This window comes from Cricetulus griseus, assembly GCF_003668045.3.
Source record: "Cricetulus griseus strain 17A/GY chromosome 1 unlocalized genomic scaffold, alternate assembly CriGri-PICRH-1.0 chr1_1, whole genome shotgun sequence".
Classification (NCBI taxonomy): domain Eukaryota; kingdom Metazoa; phylum Chordata; class Mammalia; order Rodentia; family Cricetidae; genus Cricetulus; species Cricetulus griseus.
In genome coordinates this window covers 32369888-32394412 of record NW_023276807.1, presented here as the reverse complement: position 1 = coordinate 32394412, position 24525 = coordinate 32369888, and the positions used below count along the sequence as shown (strand labels likewise).

Below are 24525 nucleotides of genomic sequence, written 5' to 3'. Positions count from 1 at the left end.
CAAGCTGGAGAGGGCTCCTGAGCTCTGCTAAGGGACTTTCCTCTTCCTCACCGTGAATCAGCAGCATCCTCACCCTGATCATCCCTAGACCTGGCTTTCTGCCACAGACACAACACACCAGGCAGGGCCACGGCCAAGGAGCCCTTGTGCAAACAGCTTGGGCTAGTCTTTGGGTCTGATCTCCCCTCCCCCTTTAGCTCTTATTTCCATTTCTTTCTTCTGAGCCTTGACTCACCTCCAGTCCCATCTTCTCTTTCCTTAATCATGGCAACAGTCTCCCAGCCTCTGGTTTCCTCTCTCCTCACACTGACTAGCTTGCTTAATACATAAAGGAAAACTTGTAAATCAAAATCTGCTACTCTCTTGCCAAGCACAGACTCTTTTTGTGACGTGAAAGGCCTTGAAAATGGAGTCCCTGGAAACACCTGTATCCCAGCAACCCCTAGTGCTCTCCAGACAGTCCAGGAGCTGCATTTCCTGTAATGGGGTGTTTTTGTGTCTGACTCTCTGCCTCCCGGGTCCTTCCCGACTCTATCTCCACAGTGAATGCCTCCTTGCCCCCTTGATGCTGCAGGGGAGAAACAAAAAAAAATCAAAACAAGCAAAAACAGTACAAGTGTTTTTCTTGTGATTCCAAGAGTGATGTGTGTTCATTGAAAACAGGACAAACAGTATAGAATGCCAAGGAGAGATGAGAAGTGTTCCTTCCTCCCATCGTTCCAACAGCTAGAGACCAGGGGCAGCACCTGGACTGTAGTGTTGAATGTTTCTCTGTGCATGTATATTCAGACACCTTTAAATGTGTAGAGACACATGTAGTCATGAAAAATTAGGTCACCCATGCTTCTTGGTCACTTGCTTTTTGCCCTAAATGAAACATTTTGACATATTTTCCTATGAAAAAACAGATTTACATAATAAACTTTTTTTGTTCTTCAAAACATAATTCCCCAGCTGGAGAGATGGCTCAGAGGTTAAGAGCACTGACTGCCCTTCCAGAGGTCCTGAGTTCAATTCCCAGCAACCACATGGTGGCTCACAACCATCTGTTATGAGATCTGGTGGCCTCTTCTGGTGTGCAGATATACATGGAAGCAGAATGTTGTATACGTAATAAATAAATAAAATATAAAAAAAACATAATTCCAATCCCAGGGTTTGCTGTTCTAGAAACCTCCCCAGATGTCCCTCCTCCCCAGATGCCCCTCCTCCCCAGATGCTCCTCCTCCCCAGATGCCCCTCCTCCCCAGATGCCCCTCCTCCCCAGATGCCCCTCCTCCCCAGATGCTCCTCCTCCCCGGATGCTCCTCTTTCCCAGACCTTACCTCAGTGCTCTTCTACCAGGGAATCATACTGCAGACTTCCTTTTTTAAAATTTACTTTTTATTTATTTATTTTAGCTTTTTGAGTCTTTGTGTAGTCCTGGCTGTCCTGGAACATGATCTGTAAACCAGGCTGGCTTTGAACTCAGAGATCTTTCTGCCTCTGCTAGGACTAAAGGTGTGTGCCACCACTTCTTGGCTATTTTCTATTTTTAAATTTATTTATTCTTTTGTTTTTGTTTTTGTTTTGTTTTGTTTTTTGTTTTTCGAGAAAGGGTTTCTCTGTGGCTTTGGAGGCTGTCCTGGAACTAGCTCTTGTAAACCAGGCTGGTCTTGAACCCACAGAGATCTGCCTGCCTCTGCCTCCCGAGTGCTGGGATTAAAGGCGTGCGCTACCAAGGCCTGGCTAAATTTATTTATTCTTTATCTCAAGTGTATGCCTGTTTTACCTGCATGTATTTATGTGCCCTCAGTGGTCAGAAGAGGTCAGGGCCTCTGGGATTTCTGGGAACAGTACTGGTCCTCTGGTCCTCTAGAAAAGCAGCCAGTGCTCTTAACTGCTGAGCTACCTCTCCATCCCCTCTAACTCTGAAACTTTCCTCACATGTCAGATCATTCTAAAACACAACTGTCTCAGATACTATTACAGATGTATTAGTGAGGCTACAATGTCTACAGATGTATTATACAAACATAACAAAGAAAAGGGGAGAAATGTGTAAGTGGAGGAAGGGAGTGTGGGTATGCTATTGAAGCCAGAGAGATATTATACAAAAATAGGCTTGTTACAAATTAGAGTAATTGAAATCTCAGGGTAACCACTAAGAAAATAACTTGAAAATACCCAGAGAAAGAGAGAAGTCTAAATGGTAGTTTAGCAAAAAACAAGCACATATTTAAAGAGGCATTATGACAGATGGGGTAAAACATACAAGATTACAAAAAACAAAACAAAATAATCCAGCCTGAGAGTGAGGGTGCACTCCAGTCCTATCCCTTGGGAGGGGGAAGCAGGAGGATCATGCTTGGCTATATAGAGTGGAAGCTCATCTGGGATATATGACCCTATCTCAAAAAAACTCAAAACCAAACCAAACCACAAAAACAGCAAAGCAAAACTAAGCTAAGCTAAACCTGAAAGGCAACTACATAGAAGAAGTAAATAATTCTTTACTAGTCATTACATTAAGTGTAAATGAATTAAAATCTATTAAAAGGCAGAGATTGATGAATCAGATTTGTCTCCCAGAGACTTATAGTTTTTACTTAAATTTTATTATGTGTATGCGTGTGTGTGTGTGTGTGTGTGTGTGTGTGTGTGTGTGTGTGTGTGTGTGGCGTGAATGTGGAGGTCAGAGGAGAATTATGAAATTGGTTCTCTCTTTCTGTATGAGTTCCAGGGATCGAACTTAGGTCATCAAGTTCATTAGCCAGTGCCTTTTTCTGCTGATCTACTTCGCAAGACTCATTTACACATAAACACCAAGGAGGTTAAAATAAAATGATGGGAAAGATAGCCAATGCAAATGATAACCAAAAGAGAGCCATATGATTATCATGCAAAGTGCATTACCCAGGGTCTGGAGAGATGGCTCAGCCTTTAAGATCTCTTGCTGGTCTAGCAGAGGACCCAGGTTTAGTTCCAAGCATTCACATAGGAGCTCACAACTACACATAGCTCACCAGCTCCAGGGGATCCAGCTGGAGAATGTGTGGAACATTCTCCAGGAAGGCCCTTATACCAGGCCAGAAGCAACATGTTAACTTTCAAGAGTAAAGTATTTCACAATTACAAGATAGGAGAGAAGTGAAATAAGGAACAGAACAACAGCAGAGAAAATGAATGAGCAAACCCAAAGGTTCGTTCTTTGAGAAGCTCACAAAACTGACAAATCATTGGCTAGATTAACTAAGAAAAAGAGAGATGACTCAGCAGATAAAGGCACCTGCTGCCAAGCCTGGTAGCCTGCCTGAGTTTGATTCCCAGGACCCACACAGTGGAAGGAGAGAACTAACTCCTGCAAGCTATCCTCTGACCTCCACAGGAGAGCTTCGGCACATGTGTGTCCACACACAGAAACACATTTGCATCCACACAAAATAAATTAATAAGGAAGAAGGGGCTGGAGAGATGGCCCCGGGTTAGGAACACATGCTGCTATTGCAGAGGATCTAGGTTCAGTTTCCAGCACCCACATGGAATGCCTCACAACCATCTGGACTCTAGTTCCAGGAGATCTGACACCCTCTTATGGATTCCTTGGACATCTGCATTCATGTGCATATACTCACAAAAACACACACATATGCACATAATTAAAATATTTTAAAAATAAATAAAAGTAAATAAAATATAAGAAAAGAAAAAAGAAAGGACTCAAGTTACCAAAACTAGACACAAAATGGGAGGCACTGCTATTGATTTTGAAATAAAATAGGTTATTTAAGAATACAAAAATTTGCCAGGTGTTGGTGGTGCACACCTTTAATGGCAGGTGGATCTCTGTGAGTTCGAGACCAGCCTGGTTTACAAGAGCTAGTTCCAGGACAGCCTCCAAAGCCACAGAGAAACCCTGTCTCAAAAACCAAAAAAAAAAAAAAAAAAAAAAAAAAAAAAAAAAAAAAAAAAAAAAAAAAGAAAGAAAGAAATACAAAAATTGGCTGGGCTGTGGTGGTACACAACTTTAAATTCAGCACTTGGAAAGCAGGGGCAGGTGGATCTCTGTGAGTCTGAGTTCAGCCTGGTCTACAGAGAGAGAGTTCCAGGACAGCCAGGGATACACAGAAAAGCCCTGTTTCAAAACACCGAAACCAAAAACAAACAACCCCCCACCCCAAACCCAAAAGTCATCATATACCAACAAATTGGATAGTCTGGATTTTTAAAAAAAAAATCCTAGAAACACACACAGCCAAAAGCAGTTTTAAAATAAGAAAAATTGAGGATATCTAAAATAAGCATAAGTGACAGACTTGCTATCAAAACCCTCCCAATAACCACAAAATGCCCCAGATCCATTGTCATCACTGCCACCAGCTACCAAATGCAAAGAATTAGACATCTCTTCTCAAACTCCTCTAAAATGCTGAGGAGGAGGGAGTATTTCCTGCTCATTCTCAGAGGACAATAATACCTGTTACTAATGTCAGGCAAAGACACAAGTAGAAAGAAACTTCAGACTAAACATCTTTTGTATATATATGCAAAAATATTCAAAAAACCTGGCAAGTCCAATTCAGTTGCATATTTATAAAGAACATACATCATGGTGCCCAGAATGCAAGGATAGTTCAATCTACAAACATTAATCAATTTAATCTTTGAATTGATAGAACAAAACGGATAACATTCTGCATGATTGGCTTAGCTGATGAACAAAAAGCCTTTTATAAAAAAAATTATCATTAAAAGATTGAATGAACTTGGAATGATAAGAAGCTTCCTCAGTTTGGTCAAGGTCTTCTACAGAAAATGCACAACTTGAACAGTATAGCTGATGGTGAAAACAAAGCTTCCCCACAAGCAAGTCCTGCTACATTCATCGAACACAGGAATGGCAGTTCTAGCCAATGCAATTAGGCAAGAAAAAGAAATAAAAGCCATCTAGAAGGAACAAGGGAAGGAAAATCAGCTGTCTCCAGGTCACATGATAAATACATGCACACACGCACACATGCACACATATACCTCCATTCCCCAGTCACACACACACAAAATTCTTAGAAGAAAATTTGGAGGAGTGTCTTTAAGATCTTGGGTTTGGCAATAGTTTCTTTAATGTGACACTAAAACATGGGCAACAAGAGAAAAACTAAATTGAAATTCAACAAATTTAAAGTTGTCAGTGAACCATAATTTGACTAAAATAGTGTATCCATCTGCTGTCACTGTAACAAAATACTTTCGATTATCAACTTAATAATGAAAACGTTTATTGAAACCTTATTGAGCCATTGTGGCCAATCATCAAATTCTGGGTTCAGCCAGAGATCCTGTCTCAAAAACCAAAACAGAGGCAGAGGAAGACACCCTATGCTGATTTCTGGCCTACACACACACACACACACACACACACACACACACACACACACACACACACACACAGTCAAGTTCACTTGCAGGCATACGTGCACAAAACCCACACACAGTTAGGAAAGTAACAAATGGAAACTAAATAACTTCAGCTAGAAAATGTCCATAGACTTTTGGAGCACTCTCCTGGGTCTTCCCCAGAGCTCTGAGATGCTCTGAGGACTTGTTGGACATACCGCTTTGAAACCTTTCCCACATGTAGGGCCACCGTTACAATGCATATGTGAAGTGTTTCTCACAGGTTGCTGTGTTTTGAGTACTTGGTCCCCTGCTGGTAGTATTATTTTGGGAGGCTGTGGACACAGGACCTAACTGGCAGGTCTTGGCCACTAGGGGTGACCTTGATTCCCCCTAGCTCTCTGCTTCCTGGTCATTTCAAAATCTCCAGATACATACTCCTGCCACCATGCCTTTCCACAGCAATGGATGGTGGACTCTGAAATTGGCAGTCAATTTTCTTTTTCCTCCTTAAGTTGCTTCTGTCAGGCATTTGTCACAGTGATGAGACAAGCGACTAATACTGTCACCATTTGTTTCCAAAGTTGGTCTCAGAAGTCAGCCTGGACCTTTATCAGCCCATTGTTCCTGAAGGCAGCCACATACTTACTGATGAGGAACTCAGGCTTTCCTCCGTGGTGGACGGTCACTGGAAGGTGGAATAAACCTCCCCCTGCCCAAGTTGCTTTTGGTCATAGTATTTATCATAGGAGCAAGAAGGGGACCAGGACATCTCCCTCTCCCTGTGGCCACAGTAGGATTGCTGGGGAGGTCCTTACACATTGGGACCCCATGTCCTCACCTGTGAAGTTGTGTAGTAACTGTAAGTGTTAATCTTCATTCTTGGCTGGAGATAGAATAACCAAAGAAACACACCCCTGGGTGTTCCTGTGGGGATGTTTCCAGAAAGGTTTAACTGCAGAACGAGACCCACCCTAAATATGGGTGGCACCATCCCGTGACTTGGGGTCTCAGAGTGGGTGAAAAGGGAGCCATGCACCTGCTTCCTGACTGTGGACGCCATGTGACTGACAGCTCCTGCGTCACACCCTCCCTGCTGTGATGAACTGTATTGTCTCAAACTGTGAACCAAACAGATCTTCCCTGCTTCTTATGAGAAACGCACTCAATCCAAGTAGCACACAGAGCTGCCGGGAGGGGTGAAGGAGGCCGTGTATCTAAAGGTCTTAGGAGGTCACCTGGTACGGGGTCACGTGTGCTGAGTGTCAGCTAGTATGTTGCAGGTCTGTAGAAGGTGGATGGCTGCAGTGTGTAAACTGCACTTTCAGTCATTCCACATTTTCTGCCCAACTCCCTGCCGTGCGGGCTTCACCCTCGTGTGTGCACTAGAGATGTGTGTCATACACACATGACAAGAAGCAAGGGCAAGGCTTCCCTGGTCTCCTTGGTCCTGGATTAGCCTACATCCCTGGGTCTGTGCTAGGCTGCAGTGGGAAAATTAACCCAGCACCCCTTTCATCTTGTCCTCTCTCTGTGTGTCCACAGTGGCAGCAGAAGTCTCCTCTTCAGGCCTCTCCCACTGCCCCCCTTGACCCCGCCGGTGAGCCTGGGAGGGGCTCGGGCTTGGGAGTTAGCCATTGCTCCTGAACCATATCAGTCAAGGCCATTTCATCAGCCGGAAACAGCTGTACCCAGCTGGCCGCCCCAACAAGTCCAGACGGGGTTCCCTGCCCCTCCCCAGCCTGTCCCCCACCTCAGCTGACAACGTGCTCAACCTTCCCCGGATGTTGGGGACAGGCTGGGGCAAGCCAGGGACACACTCAGTTTCCCTTCTGTGCTGCCCCTCCCTGGGGTAACACCCATTCCTCCCCTTCCTTTCTTTCCCCTCCCCCTCTACACCTAAACCCTATCTGCTAGTCCCCAACAGCAGCAGCAGCTACAGGTGATGGCTGCAGGGGCAACTGGGAGAGTCCACAGGAGACTACGCTGCACGTTTTGGACAAGATGCTTTCCCAGAACCCCAGACCAGCACAGGCTCTTAGGGAACCCCAGACCGGCACAGGCTCTTAGGGAACCCCAGACCGGCACAGGCTCTTAGGGAACCCCAGACCGGCACAGGCTCTTAGGGAACCCCAGACCGGCACAGGCTCTTAGGGAACCCCAGACCGGCACAGGCTCTTAGGGAACCCCAGACCGGCACAGGCTCTTAGGGAACCCCAGACCGGCACAGGCTCTTAGGGAACCCCAGACCGGCACAGGCTCTTAGGGAACCCCAGACCAGCACAGGCTCTTAAGGAACCCCAGACTAGCAGAGTCTTGAGGCACAGAAAAGAGGACTTTTGGGGGATCACAGTGACCGAGCTAAGACTAAAACCCAGAGTCCCAGGTCCTTTATCTGTCTGTTGAGGGATGTTCAGGTCTTCAGACTTCGAGTGTCAATATTATGGCTTGCTTGGAGTCTCCCTTCTGTCCTCCTGTTTTTCTCTATTGAGGTACCCAGGCACACTGATGCAGCTAGGTAAAGGAAGCAGGCCCCTTCAGCAGGTTGGGGGAAGCCCTGTTTTCACAATGCAGCCCTCACTGTTGACTAAGGGAAGGGTAAATGATGTTTGGATGGTGGCTCAATTCCTTCTGCTCGGTTCATAGCTCAGTGCTCTTTGTACTGGGACATTCAGCCTGCAGCCTGACAGGGACCTGGTACACGACTATGGTCAGCCTCGGACCCAGGCACCTCAAGGATGTGAAAAGATGGTGAAGGCAATGATCTCTGCAGGACTCAGGGGATGTAGGAGTCATGAAGTCAAATGAGGCCGGAAGGGGAACATATGTAGATGAGATCTAGAACCGGGCAGGGCAGGGGAGCACATGGACTTTTACTCTGCTGCTATGTTCAGGACCCAGGCCAGTGATGGAAGGTGTTTGAGGTCACAGATGCAGATCCCCCGTCCCAATTCGACTCACTCCGCTTGAAAGAGTGACCCATGAAGGTGGATTTGGGGTCTTCCCATTGGGCAGTGCTACAGACCACATTGTGTTTCCTAAGTTCACAAATTACAAAGATCCAGCCCCAGTGTAATGGTATTTGGGGATGAGGACGTTGGAAGTGATTACATTTAAACAAGTTCGTGGGGATGATGTCTCCATGATAAGATGACTGCCCTTAAAGAAAATACCAGAAAGAAAGAGAAAGATACTAAAGTGTGACACTCCCCCAAATTCACACACCAAGCACAAGCAAAGAAGACAGCCCTCATCAGAAAGCAACTGGCTAACACCTTGAGCTTGAACTTCCAGCCTCCAGGACTGTGAGAAAGAAAAGCCGAGGTTGAAGCTCCCAGTCTGTTTCTTGCAGCCTGGGCTGATTATGACACTGGCGCTTTGTGATGGTCTTCCCTTCACGGGCTGCATGTGACTATGCAGATCACCTGGACATGGGCCCTTGCCCTGCCCCTCTTTACTGAAAGCCAGGGTGGGAGTCTCCAGGGAAAAAGGTGTGTTCTGGGACAAGATGGTCCTTCGTGTGCTGCCCACTGTCACCCCTAGCAACCCTGGCTCTCCAACACTCCCGTTTTCAGAAAGTTCTTGACATAGTAGTAGTCTTGCTCTCAGGAGGAACTGCCTAGAGCCAGAAGCCCATGCTGCAGCAAACAGGTCTCATTTATATTCAGGGAGGCAGAGGAGAAGCCGATGATGGCCCTGCCAGATACAGTGATTGGCAGATTCATCTGCCTTGCAAAACCCCAGGAGGCCCTCCCCAACTAGACAAGAGGCAGCTCTGGTCCTGCTTTCTCTCCTCTTTTCTCCCTCTGTCCTCGCCTCACTACCAGGTACATATCCTCTGCTACCAGGCTTGGAAAGCCATAAGGGTCTTGACATTAATATCTGGAGCTTGGGCTTAGCTTGGCACCTGCATGTGAGAACATTCATGTGGTAAAGAACAGGAAGAAGACTGTAGAAGAGACCCAGTTGTAGTCTGACTCCCTTTCCCTTGGACCAAGCCCCCTGCCTAGCTGTGAACACACCAGTGATAGGAAATTTTATAGCCACCAAGAAAGTGTTTCTGGGGAGGGATGAGGGCTGGTGATGGGTCCAAGAGAACAAAAGAGAATCAGTGCTTCAAACAGATCCTGCCAGACTGGAAGATCCTGGTAGACCCTGAAGAGGGTGAATGGTGGTGTCTAAGAGGCTCCTAAGAACTGTGGATCCCTGCTACCAGCTCTCCAGTTTGAAGCTGTATGCTCTGGGTGGGTGCCCTCATATCAAGCAAGCACTTTCAGGAGCTGCTGCAATTCTAGCTGAGTGGGGTTAGCTGTGAGGGTTAGTGTGCATATGTGCACATTTGTGTATTGTGTGTGTGGTACTCATGGAGGCCAGAGGATCAACTTTGGGTATTGTCCTACACTGTCAAGTTTGTGTTTTGGTGGAACTTGGTCTGGAACTTGCTAATTCAAGTAAGCTGGGTGGCCTCAAGCCCTGGGAAATGCCCGGCAATATGCTTACATGCATGCCACCATACCTGGCTTTAGTGTGGGTCCTGGGGATCAAAGTCAGATCCTTGTCCTTGTAAAGCAAGCACTTGACTGATTAAGGGATTCCCCAGCTCACCCCAATTTTACAACCCCCCCCCACACACACACATGTCTCAAACATTGTTTAGACCAGTGGTTCCTGCATCGTTTTAACTTTGGCAATCTAGTCCCAGTACACGCTGGCCCTTGTCAGAGACTTGTTTCCACCCCCTCAACATGGGGAAGGCTTGGGTGCAGATACGCTGCTGTCCTGCTCTGGCAGAGCCTGGACAGGATCCAGGATGTGGCTCCAGGTCAGACGGTGGTGACAGCAACGAGTCATGATTCAGGATGTGTGTGTGTGTGTTTGGCGGAGGTGAGCAGGACAGTGATAGAGCCAAAGAGACAGGAAATTTTTCTGTGGGTTCTTGACTTGTCCTCTCCCCAGAGTCCTCTCCTCAGATTCCTTGCACTGTGAGCCTGAGTCACCGGAGGAAGGGGCTGGAACAGGCCAAATTTTTCCACTCAGCCCCTATCCCTGTCACCCAGCTCACCTGATGGGCCCCACCCACTCAGAGGGAAATTCCAGTCCTAAACCTTGCATTCTCTCCTGGGCCAGTCAGTTCTCACTGTAGGCTGTGGAGTTCCTGGTGTCAAGGGGACAACCTGGGGCAAGAGAACCTTTTGCTTAGACAGAGGGGCCTGCTGGGCTAGGCCTGGAGCATGTGAAGATCACTCTTAAGGTTGGGGAAACTGCCCAGTGTGCAAAAGTGCTTGCTGTGCTGGTGTGAGGACCCGAGTTCAAATCCTTAGAACCCTATGCATAGTGTGCCCATAATTCCAGCACTCCTGTGAGAATCAGGTGGGAGTCACAGCTGGAAGGCCAGCTGGTATGGCGTACACAAAACAGCCAAGAGCCCCTGTCCTGAGCAAGCAACACTTGATGTTGATCTCTGACCTTTGCATGTGCATGCGAGCACACACACACACACACACACACACACACACACACACACACACACACACATACAATTTCTCTTCAGACCCTTTGGGTACAGGTGACACCGACTTGGGGCTATCCCAGCCCCAGTGTGTGTGTGTGTGTGTGTGTGTGTGTGTGTGTGTGTGTGTGTGTATGTATGTGTGACTGTGCATGCTCGCACCTTCTCAGCTGACAACTGGTGGCGTTCAGTTTGCAAGGTGATTGCAGACATGACGCCCGTATTCCTCAGCTCAAAGTTCAAGGCCTTTTGTGTTCTGACCTCAAAGGACCTTCCCATGATTACTAGCTGCTAATACCCCTTGGTGTCCTGGGCTCTCCTCCAGCTCCTCTAACTTAAATGTTTACAGGGGCCAGACAGGTAACTGGGACAAGGGAAGTGGGCTGAGGGGTGGCGGAGGCGTGCTGTTCAGCCTGAAATGCTTGTGCATTTCTGGAATGCAAGGCCCTGAAGCTCCCCCCATCCCTACTGTTTACTTTCTGGCTGGCAACTGCTGCGCCCTCTTCAAGGACTCTGTGTAGCACTGAGAGTGGACCAGATGAAACATGCCTGAGGACCGGATGTGGTCCGGGGGATGCAGCTCCCCCTCCCTGCCACACCAAACCTTATGAACACTGGTCTCATTCTTGGTCCTGTGCCAGAACCGGGTTCAAATGATGACTTGGCTCATTTATGACAGTTGGGCAATTCTGGGCCAGTTCCTTCACCCAAACTTCAGTTTTCCCATCTGTAACATGGGTGTGTTAAAGGGCATCTACCTCAGATGGTAATAGAAGTAACGTAGGTGCTGTTAAAAGCACTGAGAATTATACAAGACATCTATCCAATAAGAAGAAACCATAACCATTGCTACTGTTGTAGTTATTACTAACTAGTAGAATTGCTGCCTCCTCCAGTGGGTCCCGAAACACCCAAGCTCAGGCCCATCAGATGATCCCAAGGACAGCTCTCCTCAGGGTGGTTCTGGTGGGCAGGGAGGACCAGCTGATCAGAGAGGACACAGGTGTGTCTCTTATTTCTGCTTGCTCTACTCCTGTGGGTGGGAACTGGGATAAGACTGGTGTTTTAGAGTTTCTTTTGCTGCAATAAAATACCATGACCATAAAGCAAGTTGGGAGGAAAGGGTTTATTCGGCTTACCCTTCCACATCACTGTTCATTATGTAAGGAAGTCAGGGCAGGAACTCATTAGGGTAGGAACCTGGAGGCAGGAGCTGATGCAGAGGCCATGAGGGGAGCTGCTTACTGGCCTGCTCAGCCTGCTTTCTGGTAGAACCCAGGACCACCTGAGCAGGAATGAAACCACCCACAACATGCTGGGCCCTCCCACACCTAATTAAGCAAATTCCTCGGGGTTGGATCTTATGGAGGCATCCCCCTTTCAGATAGCTCTAGCTTGTGTCAAGTTGACATAAAACTAGCCAGAACCCCTAGCAAGATGGAGATACCCCTCCCATTCAGCCCCAGCACCTCAGGAGCCAGGCAAGTGGTGAACACCTGGGAGATAGAGGTAGGAGGGTCAGGGGACAAGAGGATCCTCATCTACACAGTGAGTCTGATACTAGTTGGAACTGCATGAAACTGTCTCTGGGGGAATGCTAGTGTGGCAGCACAGGCCTTTAGTTACAACTCTGGAGTCAGAGGCAGGCTGACCTTGGAATTCCAGGTCCACCCTGTCTACATTGTGACACGTTCTAGGCCAGTCAGGCCTACATAGTGAGACTCTGTCTAAAAATACCAAACCAAACCAACCAAGCAAACAAAAAAATCCAAAAGCAAGCAAACAAAGCCCCAAACAACTAGAATACAAAAACAATTTTTAAAAAATGAGATACACAACTCCAACCCCAAGACTCAGTCTCAAACCTGAGTCATACCCTTTAGGGATGGCCAAGAGTAGGCATCCATAGGCTCAAGGGCCAAACTTCCAGGAGTAACACCCAGCAAGTCGCTTGGCTTCTCTGGGCCTCAGTTTCCCCATTTACAGCTTATTTGAGTTGGAAACTGTATAACAACTAGGATGGTTCTGGGCTGGGTGTGCTGGGCTGGGAGGGAGTCAGGGGCATTACATTGGCCCTGGTCAACCTCTGGGTCCCTGGGCAGGTAAGAAAGGAAGGTACCTAGTGCCTGTAGGTACACAGTGCTGGCAGGCAGAGGGGGCAGTCTTTGGCTCCAGGGCCTAAAGCTATGTGGCTTTGGAAGGGTCTGGTTTCATAGTCCTGGGGGCCACTGAGGGGAGGGACACAGTTGTTTTGGGCTCCCATCTGCACCCCAGCAGATGGTAGTTAGTCTCTCAAGTCAGGAGGGCCCAAGGCAGCATAGAAAAGAAGCTGTCTTTTCTCCCTACCCAGGCCAAAAGAGAGCTCCCCTTCCTAGCCCTTGGACTCCTAGTGCTGGTCCTCATTAAAGAAGACCCTAATCCTACCCAAAGACCCTTCCCCCCAAATGGAGAGGCTCCACCCCCAAGTCAGGCTGGGAGGGACAAGGTATTATCTCTGTCCATCCCCAGCCAGCTGGGATTAGGTATACGCTGTAGTAATCAGTGGACATTCATGTCCCCTAGGACCCCAGGACAAATGTCCTGGAAAGTATAGGAAGTAGAAGAATGGGCCTTTGATTGGAGGAGTCCTGGGAAAGGGGGGGAAAGAAGAAGGTGGTTGATAGCAATTTCTGACCAAGTAGGAGAGTCCCTGGCACAAGTCACTTCTCCCTTCCTCTCACCCCTTGCCCCTGGAGATCCCCTACCCAGGGGCCCAGAGGGCAGGCTCAGAGATCTGCTCAGCCATAGCTGCTGGCATGGAATGGATAGGACTTCCAGGACCTCTGTTTCCTTGGTTTTTCACTGGGGCTGATCTCTTCCACCTTTGCCCTGCCTTTTCCTCCTGGGCCAGCCTAAGGGCAGAGGACAAGGCAAGGAGGGCTTTTTTTTTTTTTTTTTTTTTTGGTAGGTAAACACAGCCTAATTGGAAGAGGTTAGGCCAGCATTTGTGACGGGTTTGCAATTGGCTCCTGGTCCGGATGGCCTGGTGCCTGGAGCCCGTGTGCTTCCATTGGTGTGAGGTTCCTGGAGAAGAGTGGAGCAACCTTCCCCCTTCCCTTTCACCTCTATTGCCCCCCCAGGGGGGAGTGCCGGGAGCAGCTTCTTGGGGTTCTTTCTTCTCTAATGAAAATGGCTTCATTGGAGGCCCAAGGTTTTCTCTGCTTTTATCAGCATGGCCTTTGGGGCTGGGTGTGCTGGGCTTAGAATGGGGGGTGGGGCTCTGGGGAGGGAAGGCAGCAAAGTTCTAGGTTAATACACAGGTCTGTACCCCTGCCCCCCAAACTTGGAAACCAACATACACGGTCCATGTGTGTTGGTTGAAAGGCATTGATAGGTGTTTTGCCTAGATGGTGTATCCCACCCACCATATTTTATCCAAACAAGATGCAGGCTGCTAATTAAACTATGACACAGTGCCTTCTTGTTATTGGTTACAAGGGACATCCTGATTTCATAGATTCGAGGGAATGTGAGAAATGTGTGTCAGGGAATGAAACTAAAGTTAAAAACATTTTCATCAACATGTCTCTTGTACACATTCTTCCTTCCCCGCAGCAAATGGTGTTTACTTAGAACTCCACGGAATTAGACACGCAGAGGCAACAGCGCAGCCCCTGGTTCACAGTGAAGTGTGCTCCTGAGATGTCAACTCTTAGAAGATCCTTCGTGTGTACGCAATTGCATCTGTGTCTGTGCCCACACATGTGAGTGCCCTCAGAGACTGGAGCAGCTGTGACATACGTTCTGGGGACTGAGCTCTGTGCTCTTAACTGTCTAGCCTCCCTGCCAGATCTCTATATGTGTACTTGTGGCTACTGCAGTTTTAGGTACATAGAGAGATGTCATCCGTACACGAGAGTGTGTGCTATTTCATTTTTATTGTCAACTTGACACAAACTGGAGTCATCTGGGAAGAGGGAATCTCAGCTGAAGAACTGCCTCCATCACACCCGTGGGCTGTGGTCATGTCTGTGAGAGCCTGTCTCCACTGATGACTGATGTAGAGGGTCCAACTCACTGTAGGTGGCTTCATCTCCAGCGGGCAGGAGGACCTGGGTGTATAGGAAAACAAGCCATGGTGCTTGAGAGCAGGCACTGAGGTGGACACTGTGATGGCCCTGCCCTCAGAGATTTGTCACCTGCACCAGCAGGGGACCATACCTTCCTCCTCTGGGAGAAATCCTTCTCAGAAAAGGCTCTGAATCTATGCCCTATTACCCCGAATAGACAGGACGTAGCCTCACACTTTAGCAGTTAGCAGTCCCTCTCTCTTCTATCTATCTGTCTGTCTGTATATATATACATACAAACATACTAGGGGTAACATACTGGGCCTTATTCATGTTAGGCAAATGCTTTACCTTGGAGTTACATCCTCAGCCCCTTTTAAAAATACTTTTATTTTGAGATAGGGTCTATGTTGTCTAGGCTGACCTTGAACTTGCTCAATAGCTCAGGCTGGGCTTGAACTTTTGATGTTCTTGCTTAGTCTCCTGAGTGCCTGAGTTGACAGGCCTGTGCCACCAGGTGTGGCCTGGGCTTCTCTCTTGCCTGTGGTCGAGTCTTACCTGGCCAGATCCCAGCTGTGAAAGGATAAGTCACCAGTCTCTAGGATACGGTATCCCTGACTTAAATTCCTATCCGATACCACAAGCTATGGAGGCACTGTGGTGGCCCTGCCCGAGGAGTCCTCTCGGTTGCTGTGCTCCACGTCCTCAGCGTCTTCCTCTTGCTTCAGTTCCAGCCTCTCCAGTGGGAGCAGACTGTGATACCCCCGAAGGGGTTGTGTGGAGCAGTGAGCTCATGGTGAAGGGCCACGTTCCTCCAACTCCACACTTACAACACTGTCTAACCTTGTGCCCCTCCACACACACAGCAAGCAGGCTTATGCTTGTTTATTGTTCTGCTGCAGACCCCAGGGGCCCAGGCCTCTCCAACACCCAGAACTGAGTTGTCCCGTCCCTGGCTTTCCAAGAACAGGCTCCATCAAACACACACAGTTGTGAAACCACCCTGCTGGGCTCTCCAAGGGATGAGGCCATTTGTGGGCTGAGTGGGCTGCTGAGGGCTGCCAAGGGTCAGGCCCTGGACCCGGGTGTGCTGGCAGTCACTGCCCTGTGGCCTGGGGGTGGGGAGCTGGTTCCTCTTGTTGCTCTCCTGTTTTCCTTCACTCTAACTTTCTTCTCCAGAGAGAAACAAGTCGTGGAGCTGTAGACAGAAAGGGTACAGCTACTGGGATAAGTAATACCCAGTGCAAATAAGAATGCTAGTCTCTTGTTGGACAGCATTACATCAAGTGTGAGAGCCTACTGATCACAGACCCTGTTCAGTTGCACAGGTCACTCAAAGCCTCACACTGCTGACTGAGGGGGAGTTTGTGCCAACAAGTGCAGGCCTGCTGTGGCTGTTGTAATTTTGGATGGCAGCTCTCTGTCCCCTGTCCATAGCTTATCCACACTCTGCCATTTTAGGTAGGCCCTGCTTCAGCTTCCTGTCTGGCTTTTGTCCATCCCCTGTCCATAGGTCTTGCCTTCCTTGCTCAGTCTTGGGACTCCAGAATGGCTCTCTGCCCATCAGCCATGCTCTGGAAAGCTTTCCCACCTGGTTTAGACAGTTTCAACAACTACCTATTTCCACATTTCCAGGTCCAGTAGGGACTTGATTCTAGAACTTGAGTTCTAGCTGCTTTATATGTGTTCCCCCAGTGAGAGGTCAGCCTTCTTCCCTTCCGTGTGGTATCCTTAACAGATTAGGTACTCCTTGAAGACAGGCAGGCTCTCTCTTCAGACTAGGCTACTCAGGGATTGTGGGATTGGAAGTCTTTCTTGGAGCTTCCTTCTGCACAGTGGAGGTACCCCAAACATTGAGCTAGAGAGATAAGCTATCCCCCACACACACACCCAGGTCTTCCTGTGTATTCTCAGTTGGGGTTTGGTCCTGGTTGCCCTGGGCTCTCCCTGTCCTTTCCTGGTCAGTGGCAACAGGTTTTCTGAGTTGGGGGAGGAGGAACCAGGAATGGGGGAGGAATGTAGGAGCAGCAAGGGCAGTGTGACACCAAGCAGGGCCTTAAAGGCCAGCCCCCACCTCCTTGAGCCTCCTTGGATGTGAGGAGTGCATGTGGGGAAAGTAAGCACTGAGCTGAGACTGGACCCTGGTCACTCAGGCAGGGCGTGTGACACTTGGTCCTGCCTGGGAGACGGGAGGGAACGGAAGGAATACCCTGACTCAGCAGTTGCCCCCTCCCAACTCAGATGGAACTTGGGGGAGGGTTGACTACTGAGAAGATGCAGATGGTGATTACCCACCCCCATGCCCCTGGGCTGTTTGGAGAGGAGGGCTGGGCATGGAATTCTCCCCAAAGATACTGGGGAGGCAGGGAAATGATTATAGAGGGGGACACAAGGGGGTCTCTTGACACTGTCAAGACTCAATGCCAGTGACATGCAAAGGAGAGGACTACTCCCTACTCCTTTGTGAGATAGTTGGGGACAGTGAGAGGATGTCCCATTCTGCCGTGAGGGGTAGGGGGGCTTTGGGGGAGGAAGAGTTTTAGAGGGGGGGTGGTCCCTGGCAAAGGTGAATGGCAGCTTGCTTGGGCAGAGTCCCTGCACCTCTCCAGAACTTGATTTCAGGCTTCATTAAGGCAGGGACAGCTCTTAACGTCTCTTAATTGCCTGGCAGCCCCCCCACAGGGCTGGGCACACATGGGCACTCTGCCCAAGCTTAAGTTTGAGCATGGTTAAATTATTTTTAAATCAGTCTTGTCATATCAGATACCCCCAATTAAATTCACAGTCATGATCCCAACTATTTATTACACAGCTCTTGTACCTTCCCCAGACTTGATAGGTATACGTTTATGTAAGGATAGACTTATGTAAACTCAGCCCTGACTCAGGCTTGCTGGGAGCCTTGGGGAGTAGTGAGCAGGCACGCACACATGTCAGCCTCTTATGCTCTACAGTAACCCTTGCTCACAGGTAGGGAGAACTGACGACACCCTCGTTAGGCAGGTCTTCAAGCTCTCCCCTCTGCTGACATGGCTGCCAAGCAGATACCTGCCTCATTTATCCTCTGATGCAAAGATGATTGGGACTTATGTAAAAATGGATTTACATAAGACTTGCCAGGACAGAATACTCACGGGATTTGGGGACAGTGAGTGTGTGTATGCATGCGTGCACTCGCACACACGCAACCATTAGTTGCATTCATACAGAAACCCTCCCCTTCTCTCGTGTTTGTACACACCCATGTATGTGGAGGACAGAGGTCTTTGTCAGTTGTTCTACCTTATTTTTGAGGTAGGTTTACTCACAGAATCTGCAGCTCACTGATTTGGATAGACTGGCCGGGCCAGCTAGCTCTCAGAGCCTTCCTGTCTGCGTCCCCAGTGCTGGGGTGACAGTCACATGCCAGGCTATCCAGCTTTTACATGGGTTCCGGGACCTGAACACAGGTCCTCATGCTTTCATGGCAACACTTTGTTGACCGAGCCATCTCCCCAGTCCTCTTCTTTTTTCTGAGACATTTAGCCAAGGCTAGCCCACAATGGTCTTGAAGTCCGGATCCTCCTGCTTCTGCCTCCAGAGTGTTGGGATTACAGGTGTGCACCTCAAACACCAGAATCAAGATTCCCAATTATTTTGAGCTAGAAAACCCCATCTTAACTGTAAACACTTTCAGAAAACTCTAGAAGACAGTGGTCACACAACAGGTAATCCACCACTGAAGAAGTATCTGTGACAGCAAGACCTGCTTTAGTTAGGAATAATTTGATATGAATTTGCCTACTATTAATCTCCATGGCACCTCCTCTACATTGCAAGAACAAAACGAAATGCATGCAGGCATGTTTTCACTCAACTCTGTGAGCCGAGACCATCATTCCAGCACCATAATTTAGAGTGAAAGATCTAGGGTCCACAGAGGGACTTGTCCCTTACCTGGGTGATAGGATTTCACAGGAAGCATGGTATGTGGAGGGGGAGTGGGGAGGAAGCCTGGTAGAACACGGCCGTTTACTGGGAAAACTTGGGTACCCATTTCCAGTGTGTACTACACTGGAAAAAGTGTCAGGTCCTTTTGAAAACAAGCACCCGCCCTAGAGTTCCACCTGAGAGGGGAGAGGAGGTTGAAGAGACAGACGGGGCTACATTGCTGCTGTGCTGATTCTTAGAGTGAAGGGCCACAGGCCCTGGGGAGGCTCTTCTCTAGGCTGAGATCCATTGTGTTGCCATTACTGACCCATCCCCTCTTTGCTTTTCTCTAGTTGTTCACTGAGCACTGAGCAGTTCCAGATCTTCAATCTGCATTCCCAGGGATCTTTTCCCCCAGCCCCAAATTTTAGGAGTCCCAAGAGAGCTGTGGGGATTATGAGGCAGGATATGTAAAATTAGGGCTTGGTGGTAGCAGAAGTGGAGGGCTGGGGCCCATTCCCACTCCCTGGCCTCATCTCTTCTTTCAGGGTGAGGAATGGTCCCTGAGTCTCTGCAGTACCCTCCATGGGGCTCCTCTGAGGGGACACTTGTGAGCAGTGAGGGCGGGAGCAGAGGGCAGGGGGCAGGATGCTTTTTAATTTCTTGTTAGTGATAACAGCTGGAGAGCAGCAGCAATTAAGGAGGAAGACTCCCCCAGGATGCCAGAGAGCCCCACACCCCCACCAGAGCTGTATACAGCTTCCTCCCTTCCTCCCTTTCCATTCCCAGCCTCCTCTCTTGGGGCACAGGAAGCTGTGGACTACAGTTTGGAGGGAGAGAGGGATGTGAGCAGTTCCCTCCTGGGACTTTAGTGGGGTGTACAGTACTGAGTAAGGGGAACATGATCTGGAAGCAGCCACCCCTTCCCTGCCACCAAGCTTTGGGGGTGCTCTGGCCTTCTCTTTGGTGCCAGTATTGAGGATTGAGCCATAAAAGTGACAAGAGGCAGCAGGCTGTGGTAACTCACACCTGTAATCCCACCACTAGGGACACTGACGCAGGAAGACTGTCGTGAGTTCTAGGCTAACTCAGGCTACATACACAATGAGTTCCAGGCTAGTCTAGGCCTACACTGTGAAGATCTGTCTCAAAAACAATGACAGGGCTGGGAGTATGACTGTTCAGCATGTTAAGTGCTTGGTGAGTGTTGACACAAGGACCTGAGTTTGGATGCCCAGCACCCATGTAAAATAGGGTGTAGAGGCATGAATTTGTAAATGCAGTACTGGGGGCAGTATATGGGCATGCACACACACATGTAAGTGGACATGGGAAGCTTACTGGGTAGTCAGTTTAGTAAAAATGATGAGTGTCAGGCTTGGGGAAATGATAGAGGAAGACAGCCGACATCGATTTCTTGCCTCTGTGTGTTCATGCGTAGGGTGCCCCACCAATGGGATCTGCTGGCCATGTGAAAGGTGGGAGAGGGAAGAACTGAGGACTAGTGCAAGGTTAGAGCTCGGGGACTTGGGAAACGGAGACAGAAGGGGTGGAAGTCTGATAGAGCTGTGCTTTGGACAGGAGGTTAGACCCCTTCATCTTACTGCATCTGTAAGCTGGTGTGTGCAGAAGGCTAAGGCAGGAAGATGTGAAGTTCAAGACGAGCCTGGATTACACAGTGAATTCCAGGCCAGCTTGAGCTACATAGAGAGACAAAGTTGGCCAGAATCCAATCAATCTCGTTCTCTTTCTTCTCTTCCTTTTCCTCCCAGCTGTTCCCTTCTTCGCTTCCATCCTCCTTTCTTTCTTATCCCTTCTCTCCTCATCCTATCTTTTTCGTTTTGAAAAATATTTATTGTGCGTGTGCATGTGTGTGTGCGCACGTGTGTGTATGTGTGTGCCTGAGTGTATTATGTGCACCATGTGTGCAGTGCCTGTGGAGGCCATAAGAGGGCATCAGAGATGCTGCAACTGGTGTTACAGATGCTTGTGAGCCACTATGTGGGTGTGGAAGCCAAACCCTGGTCTTCTGAAAGAGAAATAGGTGCTCTGAACCAATGAGTCATAACCCAGCCCTCATCCTTTCTACAGGGTCCCACTTTGGCTTTCTGAGTTCTGGATTACAAGACAATGCTGCCACACCTGACATGAGGTTCGAATTTTGCTTCAAGAACTTACTCAAATGCCAGCACTCCTTCATGGTCTTCAGAGGATGGACAATTCTTCCAAGCAACTTGCCTTTGGTCAAAAACTTCTGCCTATTTGTGGGCTATTTGCTGGGCGTCTGTCCATGAGGGTGACTGTTGTAGACATGTAGACCATTCTAGGAGCTTTTTAGCCATGTGGGAGGACATTAAAACAAAACTCACTTTGCTGTTGATTGGTCTTTTTATTTTAGACAGGGTTTCTCTGTATAGCCCTGGCCGTCCTGGAACTCACAGAGCTCCGCCTGAGTGCTGGGGTTAAAGATGTGCACCACCACTGAATGGCCTAACAAAAGTCACTTTTAAAAGTTGTAAATTGGGTTAAAGAGACAGCTCAGGATTCAGAGAATTGTTTGCCCCCTTTCACAGGGTCAGAGTTCAGTTCCCAGCATCCTCAAAAGATGGCTCACAACTGCCTGTGACTCCAGCCCCTGGGGACCTCCTTGAGTACCCATACAAATGTGGCAGACACACGTATACACATAAATAAAACTAAAAACCTTTTAAAAATTACAGGTGCCTGTGGCTTCTCACATAGTCTGTTAGTTTCTGTTGTGAAACTGATGAGCCTAATCTCAGCCCATGTAACAGTCCCAGGGGCCAGGAGTCTGGCATCCTGCAAATGGGCTTTCTGATCAGGCTCTCATAAGGTTGGCATCGAGGTTCTGAGTAGACAGACTTTTAAAAAATAATGTATTTAACTTTATTTTATGTGCATTGGTGTCAGATCCCCAGGAACTAGAGTTACAGACAGTTGTGAGCTGCCCGGGATTTGAACCTGGGTCCTCTTGAAGAACAGCCAAGCACTCTAAACCACTGAGCCATTTCTTCAGCCTGTGGACAGACTTTTTACCTGAGTGTTCAGGGGATCACCTACTTCTGAGCTTCCCTTCCAGCAACCTGCTCTGGGGATTGAACCCCAGGCCTGGTTTATGGTAGGCGTGCTCTCTACAGCCCCAACCTTTAAGCTCACTCTCCTGGGTGGGTGCAGTTCTTTGTGACACAGGCTGGAGCTGTTTTCCTCCTGGCTCCCAGCCAGAGCTGCCTGCTGCTCCTAAAAGCCACCTACGTCTCTGCCACATGCTCTCTCCATCTAGAAGTCAACAGGGCAGTCACATCTGCACCGTTAGCTGCCCCACTTCTAATGTCCTCTTCTTTAAGCAGGGATGACAATGACTTTCCAGGGTAGACAACCTCTCCCAGGTCTCACTGTGTAACGCTAGCCAGTTTGGAAAGCAAGTCATCCTTGAACTCACATATCCGGTCTCCGTAGTGCTGGAAGTAAAGGCAAAGTAAAGTAAAGGCACCACATCCCCAGCTCACATTATCATTCAACTACACCACCTAAAGTAACCTCATCTCAGGAGTGAGCCGATAAAAATGAGTCCTCAGATTATAAAAAAAAGGGGGGTGCTTCTAGGGGTAGAGTTTGTGGGACTGTCTTAGAATTCTATCTGCCACACTTAGAACTAAATATTGGATTTCAGAGTAGCCCTATAGGAGTTGACTTTTGTTTTGCTTTTTGATTTTTTGAGAAAGGGTTTCTCTGTGTAGCCCTGGCTGTCCTGTACACCAGGCTGGCCTCAGACTCACAGAGAATGACCTGTCTCTGCTTCCTGAGTGCTGGGATTAAAGGTGTGCCACCACCACTGCCCGAAGATTTGACTTATTTTGACCCCTCACTATCTCAACACTCTCCTCAGCCATTTAGACATTCTTTTAAAACCTGTTTTTTATTTTTATTTTTGATTATGTGTCTGTGTCAGGGTATATGCACATGAGTGCAGTTTCTGAGGCCAGGGGACATCAGTTCCTGAGCAGCTGGGGTTATAGATGGTTTCAAGCCATTCAGTGTAGGTGCTAGGAGAGGAAATCAGGTCCTCCACACAGGCTCTTAACACAGAGCAGTCTCTGTAGACACGCTAAGGGAGGGAAAAAAAAAAAAAAGAGCTAGGCATAGCCATGCCTTTAATCCCAGAACTCCAGAACTCCAGAGGCAGAGGCTGATGGGTCAGAGACAGCTGGATCTTTGAGTTTGAGTCCAGCCTGAGTTCCAGACCAGCTAAGGGTACATCGTGAGACCTTGTCTTGTGAGCATGCATGTACACACACACACACACACACACACACACACACACACACACACACACACTAAATAATAAATAAATAACAATAAATAATAAATAAATAGAAAAAGTTACAAGACTGTGTCAACACTATTTATTCTCTTTACTCTTACTTTCAGAAGAGGCTGGGATGGCCAGCTTCTGAGTTTCAGGACTCTAGGCTGTAGGCAGCATGGTTTCGACTTCTCCACTGCTGCCAGCTCCATGCTCTGAGCATGCCCCTCCCCTTCTACCTACAAACCAAAGCCAACTGAAAGCAAGGCTGAGAAAGCCTCCAGCTTTGCTTCAGCATGGTTTCAGGATGAAACAGAAGCTGGTGCAGGTGTTCAAACTGCCATGTTTTCCTGGAAGTCTTTACTCTATTCTTAGAGAATTTGACTATTACCAGTTCAACCTTATTGTACTGAAAACTAAGCCAGATATGCTCTGGGGTTGCATCATTGGGGACAGTGCCATCTCCGGCATGGGCGATGGTCAGGGTCAGCACACACTCACTGTATCTAGGAATCAATGAGCAAATGGGCAGTCCTCAGAATCTTACGGCATTAGAGATGGTTCAAGAAGCTGGGTGTGGTGGTGCTCACCTTTAATGCCAGCAGGAGGAGGCAGAGGCAGGTGGATCGCTGTGGGTTCAAGGCCAACGTAATCTAATAACTAGTTCCAGGCCAGCAAGGGCTACACAACAAAATCCTGTCTCAAACAAAGAAATCAAAACTCTAAAACAATCCTAGGCTGGTGACATGGCTCAGCAGGAAATGTGCACACTGCCAAGCCTGAGGGTGACCCGAGTTCCATCACGGGTCCCACATTGTAGACGGAGAGGTATGACTCCCAAAAGTTGTCCTCTGATCTCCACAAGTGTGCAATAGCACAGGTGCTTGAGTGCATGCTCGTGAATGCGCGCGCGCGCGCGCACACACACACACACACACACACACACACACACACACACACACACACACACACACACAGAGTCACTACATATTTTCAGGCCTGCCTTGGCTACACAAAACCTTTCCTGAAAAAACTCCTAAAGAACCAGAAACAAAAACCAATTGCCAGTCCTCCATGATACCAAGGCTTTGTCAGCCCTGGGAACTAAACAGCATGTGGAAATAACCAAAAGTTACCTAGTGCCAAGCCATGTGACTGGGAAGACTGAGCAAATGGGGTGGGTAATAATAGAACTTTTTCTTTTTTTTTTTTTTGGTCTTAAACAAGGTGTGGCACCAAATTGTGAGATTGATTTCCTTGTTTTGTGTACACTAAGTCTGAGGTCAAATCACAATAAAAAGTAGAAATTAAAAATGTTTTCAGCCAAGTTGATTTCTTTGGCCTAGGTGTGTAGGACTCAC

General features: G+C 48.2%; 1 long non-coding RNA gene across 1 annotated transcript in view; it reads left to right on the top strand.

The window, feature by feature from the left end:
- The window catches only part of LOC103164523, a 49501-nt gene extending 28283 nt beyond the window's left edge, over positions 1–21218 (top strand). The window contains exons 3-4 of the long non-coding RNA XR_003479530.2: positions 14477–14625; positions 20932–21218. This is a non-coding gene — a long non-coding RNA (uncharacterized LOC103164523). The remainder of the gene's footprint in view (positions 1–14476; positions 14626–20931) is intronic.
- The last annotated feature ends 3307 nt before the right edge of the window (positions 21219–24525 follow it).